The following is a 14,541-nucleotide window of genomic DNA, read 5'->3' as shown; positions in this document are numbered from 1 at the left end:
GCAGCTTGGGTTGCTGCTGTGGCATGGGTTTGAGTCCTGGGACCAGGAACTTCCACATGACATGGACATAGGAAAAGAAGGAAGGAAGGAAGAAAAGGGCCAGCTCTGTAGGAAGGCATCACAGGATCCCTTTCTGAGGTGATGGGGAGGCCTCACTGAGTGAAGCCAGGCCCACCATGACTCCAGTATGTTTGCAAAGCTGGAAGGTGAGTGCAAAGCTGGCTTCATTCTTGTCACCCATGAGAGCACACACTCGTGTACTGTGAATCAGAATGAGGGATGTATGTGTACTGGTCATCCTAGTCCTTAAAGAATTAATGGAGAAAACAGTGTCTCTCTCTCTCTTTTTTTTTTCTTTTTTTTTTTTTTCCCTTTTAGGGCTGCACCCATGGTATATGGAAGTTCCCAGGCTAGGGGTCCAACTGGAGCTGTAGCTGCCAGCCTACACCACAGCCACAGCAATGCCAGATCTGAGCCGCATCTGCAACCTACACCACAGCTCATGGCAACACTGGATCCTTAATCCACTGAGCAAGGCCAGGGATCAAATCTGCATCCTCATGGTTACTAGTCAGATTCATTTCTGCTGAGCCACGATGGGAACTCCAGCCAAAACAATGTCTCTAGAATGAGTTACTTCCACTATACAGGTGGCCTTACAAAACTGCAAAATCAGTTTGCCTTTGGTGTATGTTGCCCCACTATGTCCAGGACCCTCCCTGACCTACTGAGCGCCTTGACCTCCCACCACTCAAGGTCTTAGAACTTTAACCCTCCTTGCCTCTCTCCCACCTCTGACAACCAAAATTTCCTGGCCCAAGACTCAATCACTAAGACTTCTACCTTTTACCTTTTTTTTTTTTTTTTTTTTTCTTTGTAGGGCTGCACCAACGGCATATGGAAGTTCCCAGGCTAGGGGTCCAATTGGAGCTGTAGCTGCCAGCCTACACCACAGCCACAGCAGTTTGGGATCTGAGCTGCATCTGTAACCTATACCACAGCTTACGGTAACGCCGGATCCTTAACCCACTGAGCAAGGCCAGGAATCGAACCCGCAACCTCATGGATATGAATCAGATTCGTTTCCCCTGAGCCACGACAGGACTCCCTCTTTTTGTTTTAAAAACAATTAATAAAGGAAACCAATTCTTACTAGAGCAATAGCTGACTAACATATTACCCCTCCCAGGTGATGGCATGCTTTGTCCAACTAAAATAAACATTTCTCTAGAAGCTGTCAGGGAGTGACATAAATGGTAGGCATTTCAGAGAGCAAGACATGTCAGTCAGGGAGGGGAAGATATTTTTGGTTCACCAGGTTTTTCAGCATTCTCAAATCACAACATTCTGAGGGCCTGGGAGAATCAATCTCATACACATTCATCTGTGCGTTCTCGCCGAGCCCCAATGCCAACTGCTTTTGCATTCCTTGTGTACCAGGAACCTGGGAAATACCAAGAAGCTCTAGAGTCTACAATCCAGGGAAACAAAAATAACTCAAAGGGAAAGAACAGTAAGGAGAGCTGAGAGCAAAGTCTGTGCTATTGCTTATTAGCGTTCTAATAACTCAGAGAAGGAAAAGATTGATGTAGTGTGGGAAGAGTCCCACTCTATGGTGGGATGAAACTGGGTCTAAAGTGTAGCTAGAGAGGCGTTCCCGGCGTGGCACAGCAGAAACAAATCCAACTAGGAACCATGAGGCTGTGGGTTCAATCCCTGGCCTTGCTCAGTGGGTTAAGGATCCGGCTTTGCCATGAGCTGTGGTATAGGTCACAGACACGGCTGGGATCCCGTGTTGCTGTGGCTCTGGCGTAGGCCAGTGGCTACAGCTCTGATTCAACCCCTAGCCTGGGAACCTCCATATGCCTCGGGAGCGGCCCTAGAAAAGGCAAAAAGACAAAAAAAAAAAAAAAAAAGAATCACTCAAACTGGATTGCCCATTGCCACAAGGACCACGGGAAGCTTGCTTCTGGGCTGACAGGTCACAACCCTTTCATATAATCATGTGCCTTCAACTGCACATTGGAAGAGATGTGTTCTCAGCCCAAACCCTAAATTGATGCTGTTGTTGAACGAGAGGCAGGAACACCTCAGAGACAGCTTATATTCTAAGGGGGCCCAAATGAGCTTGCCCCTGGCTGCAAGGATGGCAGATATGCAGTCACTGCCAGGGAACTCTGTCCCTGGCAGGGGCCCTGCCAGAGTCCAAGGGCAGAAAAGACTGATGCAGGGCTCAGCTCAGCCAGTGTCAGTTCTTTCCCTCCACCCCACACCCACAGCATGCCGAAGTTCCTGGGCCATGGATTGAACCTAACCCACAGCAGTGACAATGATGGATCCTTAACCGCTAGGCCACCAGGGAACTTCCAGCCAGTGCCAGTTCTGCTGCTCAAGGGCTGCCCCTGTCCTGCTCCCCCACCTCACCCCCATGTTTGCCCTCCCCTCCCCCTTTCTCCTTCCTCTCTCCTTTCTTTGGCTACATCTTCTTCAGACACTCCTCTCTTGCACTGTGCCTCTGCTCACATCTTCTTGGCCCCCATTTTCACTCCAGCTGTCTGCTGTCCCCTGCCCTGGGGCTTCCCTCCCAGGACACTCAGAAGACCCGGGACAAGCCTGGAAGAGAGAAGGAATTATTACCCCAAAGGGTCATCCTCAGCCAGCAAGGGCCAGAACTAGGGTAAATGTCCAGCTTCTTTCCTGCAGGCGGACAAGTCTGTGGCTTGTTCTGCAGGGTTCCATGGGGGCCACCAGCAGGACTGTGCCCTGGCCTCCATAGAGACCCACTTGGGGTAGGGCACCCTGGGGTGGTTCTCCCTCCATCTTGAGCTGCTCCTCCCTGCCCCTCTCTCCTGCTCCTGAGGAACTGGTCCAAACACGAGTGCAAGCTCTAGTCCCAGACTCTCCTTTGGGGGACCCCAAGCCTGAGGTGGGAGGTAGATGGGTCCCTGGGCTGAGAACAGCAGGGACTTGTCAGGCTGAGTTAATTGGGCCTGGCTTCTCTTTGACACCCCAAGGAGAAAGTTTTTTGGTTTTTGTTTGTTTGTTTTTTGCTTTTTTAGGGCGACATCCATGGCATATGGATGTTCCCAGGCTAGGGGTTGAATCAGAGCTGTAGCCACTGGCTTATGCCACAGCCACAGCAATGCCACATCCTAGCCTCATCTGCAGCCTACACCACAGCTCATGGCAACACTGGATCCTTAATCCACTAAGCAAGGCCAGGGATGGAAACCTGCATCCTCATGGATGCTGGTCTGTTTTGTTAACCACTGAGCCACAAAGGGAACTCCACCCCAAGGAGAAAGATAATGGCAGGAGCTGAGCTCTGCGAGAATAAAAAGACAAGATGACCACATCAGTCTCTTCTTGGGCCAAAGAGACCTCCCCAATTACCCATGCACAGTAAGACTCCTAGGGGTCAAAAAGGGTGGGGACACCAGGCCATACTAAGTCCTGATACCATCCCAGAACCCCTTTGCTCTGGAATCCATCTTGACCAAAAGATGCATGCACATAGCAGGGAGGGCCCTGGGTCCAGTCAGGTGTGAGAAATGAAACAAAATAATTGGCCAAAGGAAAACCAAGGCCCGGAAAAACTGTCCTATATGTGATTTAGGTGCACTCCTCATTCAGGGACCCCCATGTTCCTCTTTAGGGTACGTTTTGCTTCTCTCTTTTTTTTTTTTTTTTTTTTTTTGTCTTTTCTAGGGCCACACCCTCAGCATATGGAGGTTCCCAGGTTAGGGGTCAAATCGGAGCTACACCTGCCGGCCTACGCCACAACCACAGCAATGCCGGATCTGAGCCACCTCTGCAACCTACACCACAGCTCACGGCAACGCCAGAACCTTAACCCACAGAGCAAGGGCAGGGATTGAACCTGCAATCGCATAGTTTCTAGTTGGATTCGTTAACCAACTGCTTCTCTGTCTTAAACTGCTTCTCTGCATTCTCTCCCACATGTTGTACTGTGTCTCTAATAATAAACTTTGTACCTGTTTTTACAGTTTCTGCCTCCTTGAAATATTCTTGCTTTCAACAAGGGGCAAGAATCAGGGTAATTCTGCTTTCAGTTTCTAGTCTAGTGGCTGGGATTCACGGTCTTCATCCAGGCTGCCCGGATTCGAGTCCTGAGCAGAGAAGAACTTGTGGTTCAGTGGGTTACCAACCCAACTATTATCCTTGAAGATTTGGGTTCAATGCTGGCCTCACTCTGTGGGTTAAGGATCCAGCGTTGCCATGAGCTATGGTGCAGGTCGAAGATTCAATGGCTCAGATCCCTCATTGCTGTGGCTGTGGTGTAGGCCGCTGGCAGCTGCAGCTCTGATTTGACCTCTAGCCCGGGATCTTCCATTTGCTGCAGGTGCAGCTGTAAAAAGGGGGAAAAAAAAAAATCTCACTTCAAGCCATTACTCACTGCTATCTCTCAGAGATCAAGCCACAGCACTCCTTCTTCTCCCCGAGCGTCCCCTCCCCCCAGCCCCGACCCCCACCTCCTCCCCGCACCCTGCTTCCCTTCTTCTCTCTGCTTCTCTGTCTTCCTCTCAACAGAGGTTCTCCTCCCCTGCCTCCCTCTGTCTCCCTCTGTCAGAGGGCATGTCCCCAGGCCAACTGAGAGGAAGAGTTTAGAGATTCTGTCACTGCTGTCCCTGAGGAGCCCTGGGTGACGAAGGCAGTGGGGACAAGGTGGGGCCGAAGGGAGCTTACTAGGAAGACCCAACTTGACTGTCAGGCCTGAGAGCGAGCTCTGTGCATCTTGTGGTCCTCTCAGGCATGGAATGCCTGGGGGGCAGGCCTGGCCCATCCTACTGCACAGCCTTGCCCTGTCCCCACCCCTACCCCACCAGACTCACTTCCCTGGGAGCTTCTCCTCCTGCCCCCCAGGGTTCTCGCCCTCCTCAGGTGTCAGGGTGCCCCTCACCTGGTTCAGCCTCTCCACGTTCCACCCTCACTGATGGAACAATGGAAGAACTTTTCCCACTGGGACCTTTAGTGTCTGGCTGGAAACATCGCTTGGCTGAAGGACTCTCCTTCTGGGGCTGCCCTAGGATATTCTGAGGACACACCACAGGTTCTCAAGAGTAATAACACACTCTGCAAACTGCCACATTCTGGGCCACAGGTAAGGGGACTAGGGAGGAAGTTCTGGGCTGCTTCAGGCCTTAGCAAAATGTCTGTGGTGAGAGTAGGGTATCAGGACCTAAACCAAGGAGCCAGAATTCATTTCTAGTGAATGATAACTCAAGTTCTTTACATTCTATAAATCAACTTAATCTCTACACTAAGGTCCCCACCTGGCAGGAAATTTTAGGTCAGTCATTGTAGAAGTTTCATTTCCCGTCCCATCAAGTTAAGGGTGGGGTCTACTCTTCCATCCATGCCTATCTGTCATTTGCCAAAGCCCAATGGTGTTTCCATGTCATGTATGGGGAGAATTCTCTGCCAAGGCTCGGTTCCCCCCAAAGGCCTCCCACCCCATTAAGGATGGTGGTACAGAGATGCGTTCAACTCTCTCCCTTTCCAGGCCCTCATGATTTTTTCTCTCTCAAAAGCCATCTCCTGGAGTTCCCGTCATGGCACAACAGAAACAAATCCCATTAGAGGAGTTCCCGTCGTGGCGCAGTGGTTAACGAATCCGACTAGGAACCATGAGGCTGCGGGTTCGGTCCCTGCCCTTGCTCAGTGGGTTAACGATCCGGCGTTGCCGTGAGCTGTGGTGTAGGTTGCAGACGCGGCTCGGATCCCGAGTTGCTGTGGCTCTGGCGTAGGCCGGTGGCTACAGCTCCGATTGGATCCCTAGCCTGGGAACCTCCATATGCCGTGGGAGCGGCCCAAGAAATAGCAACAACAACAACAACAAAAGACAAAAAGACCAAAAAAAAAAAAAAAAAAAAAAAAAAAAAAAAAAAACGAATATGAAACTAAAACACATATAAAAAAAAAAAAAAAAAAAAAAAAAAAAAAAATCCCATTAGAAAGCATGAGGCTGTGGGTTCGATCCTGGCCTTGCTCAATGGGTTAAGGATCTGACGTTGCCATGAGCTGTGGTGTAGGTCACAGACACAGCTCGGATCCTGTATTGCTATGGCTGTGCTGTAGGCCAACAGCTATAGCTCCGATTTGACCCCTGGCCTGGAAACCTCCATATGCCAAGGGTGAGGCCCTAAAAAAATAAAAGATCTGAAACCAAAAAAAAAAAAAAAAAAAAAAAAAAAAAAAGCCATCTCCCCTCCTTACTTCTTCCCTTCCTCCCAACACATATGAAACCCAGGGAATTTAGATTTTTTTTCAAAAGGACCAAAAAAGTCATTGACCTCAGTCTCCTGTTTTGCACCAAACCTGAGTCAATGGACACAAGAAATTACCACCGTAGTAGTTTACCTGAAATGGAAGGGTTGGGGGAATACTATAAGAAATACACAAATTAATATGTGAACACATCGGAGAGTTCCCATAATGACTCAGCAGTAATGAACCCGACCAGTATCCATGAGGATGTAGGTTCAATCCCTGGCCTCGCTCAGTGGGTTAAGGATCCAGTGTTGCCAAAAGCCACGGTGTAGGTCGTAAACTCAGCTCAGATCTGGCATTGCTGTGGCTGTGATGTAGGCCGGCAGCTGCAGCTCTGATTTGACCCCTAGCCTAGGAACTACCATATGCTGAAGAAAGAAAGAGAGAGAGAGAGAGAAAGAGAGAGAGAGAGAGAGAGGAAGGAAGGAAGGAAGGAAGGAAAGAGGAGGAAAGTCTTCTAGGCAGATGTCACCATGGAATCAAAGGGCAGCTGCAGCTCTGATTTGACCCCTAAGCCTGTGACCTTCCATGTGCCACACATGAGACACTACAAAGACAAAAAATGTGAAAATATCCTGCTACTCATTTATTGCCCAGCACTTTATAGGCACTGCTTTGGAGCCAATCACCATGTTAGCACTGTGGACAGAGACACAGAAGCAGCTCTTCCAGGTACAGCTCTCAACCTAGTCTATCCTGGTGGGGAAGACAGATACATGGTCACCTAACCTTAGGCTAGGTGACAACATACTGGAAATATGCACCCAGAGTCATAGGAGCTGAGGAAGCTGCAACATTGGCCTGTGCCCAGGGAGGACTCAGCTGGGAGGAGACGCTGAGCCAAGACTCTGAGAATGAAGAGAATTTGCAGCCTAGAAAAGAAGAGGAGGAGTTCCAAACAGGGCTCAGGGGTGACGAACCCGACTAGGATCCATGAGGAAGGGGTTCCATCCCTGGCCTCACTCACTGGGTTAGGATCTGGTGTTGCCGTGAGCTGTGATGTAGTTTATAGATGTGGCTCAGATCCCATGTTGTTGTGGCTGTGGTGTAGGCTGGCAGCTGCAGCTCTGATTTGACCCCTAGCCTAGGAACTACCATATGCTGAAGAAAGAAAGAAAGAAAGAGAGAAAGGAAGGAAGGAAGGAAGGAGGGAAGGAAGGAAGGAAGGAAGGAGGGAAGGAAGGAAGGAAGGAAGGAAGGAAGGAAAGAGGAAAGTCTTCTAGGCAGATGTCACCGTGGAATCAAAGGGCCAAGCCTTTCTGGGAATGCATGGGCCTGGCGGCAGGATGTCATTTAGCAGTGAAGAGGGCAATTGTAGGAGAGGGATTTAGAATAAAGAACAAAATCCCAAAGAGAACCTATTTGTAACAAGGGCTGTGATGGGTTTTCTTTTCTTTTTTCTTGCTAGGGTAGGGATGGAGATACGATAAAATAGCCTCTCTCTTCTACTCCTCAAGTTGAAGACCGATTGAGAAGTAAAACACAGAAAACAGGTAAACATTTAAATATCAGCTTTATTGGAGTTCCCGTTGTGGCGCAGCAGAAACAAATCCGACTAGGAACCGTGAGGTTGCGGGTTCAATCCCTGGCCTCGCTCAGTGGGTTAAGGATCCTGCGTTGCCATGAGCTGTGGTGTAGGTTGCAGACACGGCTCAGATCTGGCGTTGCTGTGGCTGTGGGGTAGGCAGGCAGCAAGAGCTCCAATTCGACCCCTAGCCTGGGAACCTCCGAATGCCATGGGTGTGGCCCTAAAAATGACCTAAATAAATAAATAAATAAATATCAGCTTTATGATAAATAAAAGCTAGATTGGAGGACAGAGTACAAATGTACAGGCTCCGTGCCCTTTCCAGTAGGTCAAGGCCACTGTAGCCAGACATTCACCCAGCTTCAGACAGACCTGGACAACCTCAGCCCTTCCATCAGCAGTAGGTTTGCTGCATAGCGAGCAGCCCAGACTATACCCTCTCCGTCGCGGGGAAGGGTCCTAAAGAGAGTATTGTATTAATGCACGAGGACTGCCATAATAAAGCACCAAAGACTGGGTGACTTAAACAACAGAAATGTGTTTCCTCAGAGCTCTAGAGTCTAAAACTCTCAAGATCAAAGTGTCAGCTGCTTTGGTTTCTTTTGAGCCCCCTCTCAGAAGAAGCCTTTCCTCTGAGGCTTAGAGTTGGCCTCCTTCTTTCTGTGTCTTCACACAGTCACCCCCCCCCACCTTTTTTTTAGTGCTTCACCCATGGCATATGGAAGTTCCGAGGCTAGAGGTTGAATTGGAGCTATAGCTGCCAGCCTACACCACAGCCACGGCAACATGGGATCCGAGCCACGTCTGTGGCCTACACCACAGCTCACGGCAACGCCAGATTCCAGCCCACTGAGTGAGGCCAGGGATTGAACCTGCAACTTCATAGGTACTAGCTGGATTCATTTCTGCGGTACCACAGAGGGAACTCCCTCACATGGTCACCCCTTAGTCTGGGTTGTCTGCGTCCTAATCTCCTCTTAAAGGACACCAATCACTTCACCTCAGCTCCTAGCCTGGGAACCTCCATATGCCTCTGGTGCAGCCCTAAAATAAACAAACAAACAAACAAAAAAACATAGAGTATGAAACACCATGGTTAAGAAGAATCCCGCACGTAGAAATAAAATCACTTTTAGAAATGAGGGATAATTGTAGTAATTATGGTCCTTAATATTCATTTATGTGACCAGATTCTATTTTTAGTTTTATCCCTACAGTGAATGATGTGACCATACAAGCACTTCTATATGCTGAGGGTGCAGCTGTATAAAGAAAATTAAATAAAGCGAAGCATGAAAGAAAGATGGAAGAGTTTTCAGAAATCACCTTATCCTTTTACAGATGAAAGAATCCAGGGCTCGTTTGAGTCCAGTCAAGGGCCACACAACTAGTCACTCGTCTTCCGGCACTTCTATGTATCACAAGGTCCTTTGACCTTAAGGTCCATGACACAAAATATTCTTCCGTCTCCATTTCCTCTGCCTTCTAGCATGTATCCCGAAAATCAGCACAACTGTCTGAAAAGGGAATTGAAGTAAAAGACATTCTGAGCAGCTACCTGCTCTGAATGGACCCCAGCTGCTTGGCCTAAGATGTATGTTTGTTGGTATTTGCATCACCCCATTGTTCAGCCTACAGCCAGATGCAAGGAAAATACTCATTTCACATCAGCTGCAGGCAATGTTGCGTGAAGGGTTGACCAGCCAGAAGACTACAAACAGGAAATATCATTTTTTCTCAGAAGTGGGTGAAGAGGGATTGTGACCCTGAACTTGGCGTTGATCTGAGGCCTCTGCTGGACTTGTACTCTGGCAACTCTCCTCCTGTTGCAGGGATCTTTCAAGGTCATCTTGGGCTCCTTCCTCTCTTCCATCCCGATATCGAATTTGTTTCCAAGTTCTCTCGTATCTCCTCCTTTTCCATCTCTGTTGCCACATCCTGGCCTAGGTCTCTTATCACGTCACACTGGTCTGGACTCATGTGTCTGGGCCGGGTTGAACACAGAGGCCCGCGAGGCAGCTCGGAGGCTATCTCAGCAGATCAGGCTGCAGTGGACACTTGTTTTTTGGGGGTTTTTTTGGGTTTTTTGTGTGTGTGTCTTTTTAGGGCCACACCCACGGCATATGGAGGTTCCTAGGCTAGGGGTCCAATCTGAGCTGTAGAGGCCAGCCACAGCCACAGCAACGCCAGATCTGAGCTGCATCTGCAATCTACACCACAGCTCACAGCAACTCTGGATCCTTAACCCACTGAGCAAGGCCAGGGATTGAACCCGCAACCTCATGTTTCCTAGTTGGATTCGTTAACCACTGCGCCACGACAGAAAATCCAGTGGACACTTGTTTTGTGTTCCCTCCTCCTCCTCAGCCTGTGGCTTCCTCTTTATGGGCTCCCCTCATACTCACCTGCCACCCCTCCCCCTTCGCCTTCTCCTTCCAACCAGCCCCCCAGCTGCTCTTCACTCCCACCCCACCCTTTCAAGCTTTCGCTACCACCTCAGCTGTGCCTACCCCTCCCCCCAGCCCCTACTTCAGGTTTCAATTAACTAGTTGCCCATACAAAGATTCCAGCAAATTTATTCTCCCTGAAATAGAAGTGACCCATAACAAGACTTAATGAGATCATCCCCCGAGGAATTTAATAAGGGACCATTGCTTCAGCCAGTGAAATGAGAGTGGCAGCTGGGTCTGACAGAGTCGTTGGGGGAGGGGAGGCTGCTGCTCCACCTCTGGAGGGAGGCGCTGGTCTGGGGGGAGGCACAGGTGGCAGGAGGGTGGAAAGCAGGGCTTATGGCAGATGGCTTCAGTGGGAGAACACAGAAGTCCAAGCTCACCCTCTTCAGTGGTTTGCTAAGAGCCCACAGGAAACCTGAAGCCCTTCCTGCCCCAGCTTCCTGTGGGTCCTGTGAGTCCCCCGGGTCAGCCCCTGAGACCACCAGCCCAGGAGCTTCAGTCTAGAGATCAAGATTGCTGGAAATGGAGTTCCCATTATGGAGCAGTGGAAATGAATCCACTTAGTATCCGTGAGGATGCAGGTTCGATCCCTAGCCTCACTCAGTGGGTCGGGGATCTGGCATTGCTGTGAGATGTGATGTAGGTTGCAGACTTGGCTATGAGCTGTGGTGTAGGTCAGGTCACAGACTCTGCTCGGATCCCGTGTTGCTGTGGCTGTGGTGTAAGCCTGCAGCTGCAGCTTCAATTTGACCCCTACCCTGGGAACTTCCATATGCCACAGGTGTGGCCCTAAAAAGAAAAAAAAAATTGCTGGGAATGGACCTTTTGTCCCTCCTAAACCAGCAGAGATGTGTATAGTGCTCAGTGTGGTAGAGCTTCCCTTACAGAGCAGAGCCAAGAGGATGCTTATTTTTTCCTACTTTTGAAAGATGATCTGCAGCCAGGAGCAGCGCCTCTGCAGCCAGGAGCGGTGCCAGCTGTGGTCAGTGTACAGCCTGGCAAGTGGGTCACTGGGGACTCAGAGAGAATCCTCAGCTGTCTGCACTTTTTCTCTGGGGATTTTATTGGCACTCAGAGCCCCCTGGTCCACATCTGCTCACCCACTAGAGGAGACCATTTTCCTTTCTGCCAATACAAAGTACCCAGAATCTCAGAGTCTCCAAAAACTAGAGCCAGAAAGATTCCTAAGTGTGACCTTAGTCACCCATTTCCCCAATTTGCAGATGAGCTGTTGGAGCCCAGGGAGGTTAAGGGCTGTCTTTAATTCTCTGTGTTGCATAACCAACAACCACACTCTGGTGGATTAAACAACGCAAATTTATTCAGTTTCCATGGGTCAGGAGTCTAAGCTTGGCTTAGCCAGTTCCTCTGTGCTGAAACCAGGGTATCACCTGGGGCTGCCGTTTCATCAGGGTCGGGAGTGGGGAACGGTCCGCTTCCAAGCTTCCTCGGACTGTTGGCAAAATTCTTCTTCTTGCTGCTGCAGGATTGAGGTCCTAGTTTTTTAGCTGTAGTCAGCCACCAGCAAGGGCTCTCAGCCACTAAACACTGCCCACAATCCCTTGACAAAGGCTGTCTCCATAAGACCTCTCACAGCATTGCAAGTTCTTCAAAGCCAACAAATGAGAAAGCCTTGGCCTCAGGAAGTGGCCAGTCCCTCTTTTAAAGTTGTTACCTGATTAGGTAAGACCCACTTAGGAGAATTTCCTCTTTGCTTAAATAAAAATCAGCCAATTTGAGATCTTAATTACATCCTCAAAATCTCTTCACCTTCGGCATATTCTATTAGTTAGAAGCAAGTCCTTCTTTCCTTCTTTTTAGGGCCACGCTCATGGCAGATAGAGGTTCCCAGGCTAGGGGTCCAATCACAGTAGCAGCTGCCGACCTATGCCACAGCACAGCAACACCAGATCTGAGCAGCATCTGTGACCTACACTGCAGCTCATGACAACACCAGATTCTTAACTCACTGAGCAAGGCCGGGGATCAAACCCACCTCCTCATGGATACTAGTCAGGTTAGTTACTACTGAACCACAACGGGAACTACAGAACCTAGGTTTCATATAGAAATAGGTCCTCAGAACCTAGGTTTCAATAGAAATAGGTCCCAGGGCCAATTATGTTTCAGAATTCAGAATGTTCCAGATTTTCAAAAGACAATCAGGTGCTTAGAGCATAGATTCACAACACCTGAGATGGAGTCTGGAATGGCACCCTGTAATTGAACCCTGTAGATTTCTTTTTTTTTTTAATTTATTTTTTTAAATTGTTATTTCCCACCCTGTAGCTTTCTGCTGTGAAATATATGATTACTAACACTAAGTGGACCCAAACTAGTACACTTAGTGGAGGTTTTATGGTGAGGTTTTATGGCCAAAAGTTCAGGTCAGATTAGGTTTTGCCAAATGAATTATGAAAGACCTTTGTGTTTTTAGAGTTTTGGGGCTTTGGAAATTTCAGTAAGGGATCCTGGACATCTAGTAACTGATACTCACTGAGTTTTTGCCTGACACCAGACTTGGGCTAAGAATTGTGCACTCTTACAACCCTGTGCACAGAGTATATTTTTAGGATACTAATCATTTTGCTCCCCTTTCTTTCTCATTCAAGTGGGCTCTCCATTCATTGACTTGGAGATTGAGGGTGTTACCCAACTGGTCAGCTGGACTCACACTGGAGTCTTGGCCTGGGTTCTTGACCAGGGAAGTTCTTTTTCTCATTGGATTTTTGCAGCCAATAACAAAACCAGTGCTAAGACTGGACTGGCCAAAGCTTTATTCAATGGCCAAAGAATGGAGTAGCAGGAAACCTAGTTCACACATCAACTTCTCAACCCACCTAAGGCAGAGACACCAAATAAAGGAGGGTCAGAGTAAAAGGGAGGGGGTTGGAAGAGCAAGAGGAATATTCAGGAGTTATCTGAGAACAGGGCTGTAGTTTGGACCTGGAAATGATAAGACTCTCCTTTTCACCTCTTGTATGGGCTTTTCCTGTTGTCGTCATGGCAGTCGTCAACTGTCAAGGGGCTGTTGGGTGTGGATTACAATGAGCATGCAATGAGGCTTAAGGTCCACTGGAAGCCAAATCTGTCACCCTCTTGGACCTAGTTGGTTCTATCTTGTTTTTTGGTTTTGTTTTTCTCTGCAGCTTTCTCCTAAAACTTAGATAAGAGTAGTTTGTTTCCTTCTTTCTTTCTTTCTTTTACCACACCTATGGCATGTGGAAGTTCCTGGGCCAGGGATCAAACCTACACCACAGCAGTCACAATGCTGAATCCTTAACCACTCGGCCACCAGGGAACTCCCAATTGGTTTCTGTTTGAGGGAAGGACAGGGATATGATTCTGGAGTGTCAACCTGGGTAGCAGGGGGAGGCTGGGTGGGGCAGGAGCCTGAGTGCTTCTCCTGCTTCTCTGTTCCCAAAGCTGCTCCAGCCCCAGATGGGAGGAGGTGTGGGGCTTTAATAAAACACTTTGGGCAAGTGAAAATCAAAATGAAACAAAGCACGACACTGGAAATAGAGGTCTCAGTGTACGCTAGCGAGAGAAAAGAGAAAGGCTGGAGCTCCTGGAAGGACCCCAGGGTAAGAGCTCATGCTGTGACTGGAGAAGCTGGGGGTTTTGGTGGCCTCTGCGTGTTTCTCCTGGAATGGACGGGGGAGTGGTGGTGGGGGAGGGGGCTCCAGACTGGACACTGTTTGGTTTGGGCTGTCCTTACTGCTATCTCATACTTCGTCCAAGCAGGGCCTCACTTAGCCAGAAAAATCCTTCTTTTCTCCTGCCCATTACAGAGCTGGCTGTTGAATAGACAGTGCTCAGTCACTGGCTTTCCAGTGAGGCCTTGAAAGGGGGTGGGGGTTCTCTAGGCCCTTCCCTTTAGGGGTTCTATGCAGTTAACTTCCTCTGAGGTGTTTGGTTTGGGAGACCCTCTCATCTACTTCATTACTGCCTGGGTTTCATTACATCATTACATCCTCTCCCACTGAAGGCGTTAGAGCCTCCTGACAAATTGGCGCAGCCGCAGACCTGAAGGGGAGAGTGGTTTGGGCGCTGGACTGTGTCCCTGTTGGAGTGAATCCTACCAGCTGATTTTTGACTCTGGCCCCAGAACCCTAGGGATAGCATTTCAAGGAATGGGTTTGTCCTTTTTCTTGCCCTTTGAAGGTATTTTTAAAATATGACTGCCCCCTGGTGGCTAAAACTATGTATGTACATTCCCGGTGTCTGTCAAACACAATCCAGTCAAGAGATTATCAGTGTTGCAGAAAT

Source organism: Sus scrofa, chromosome 1 (genome assembly GCF_054392235.1).
Source record: "Sus scrofa isolate SSC_HxYL_T2T_F1_AM1 chromosome 1, Sscrofa_HxYL_maternal_Yorkshire_Landrace_v2.0, whole genome shotgun sequence".
Lineage (NCBI taxonomy): Eukaryota > Metazoa > Chordata > Mammalia > Artiodactyla > Suidae > Sus > Sus scrofa.
The sequence above is the reverse complement of the archived record's forward strand: the minus strand, read 5'-3'. Positions refer to the sequence as shown.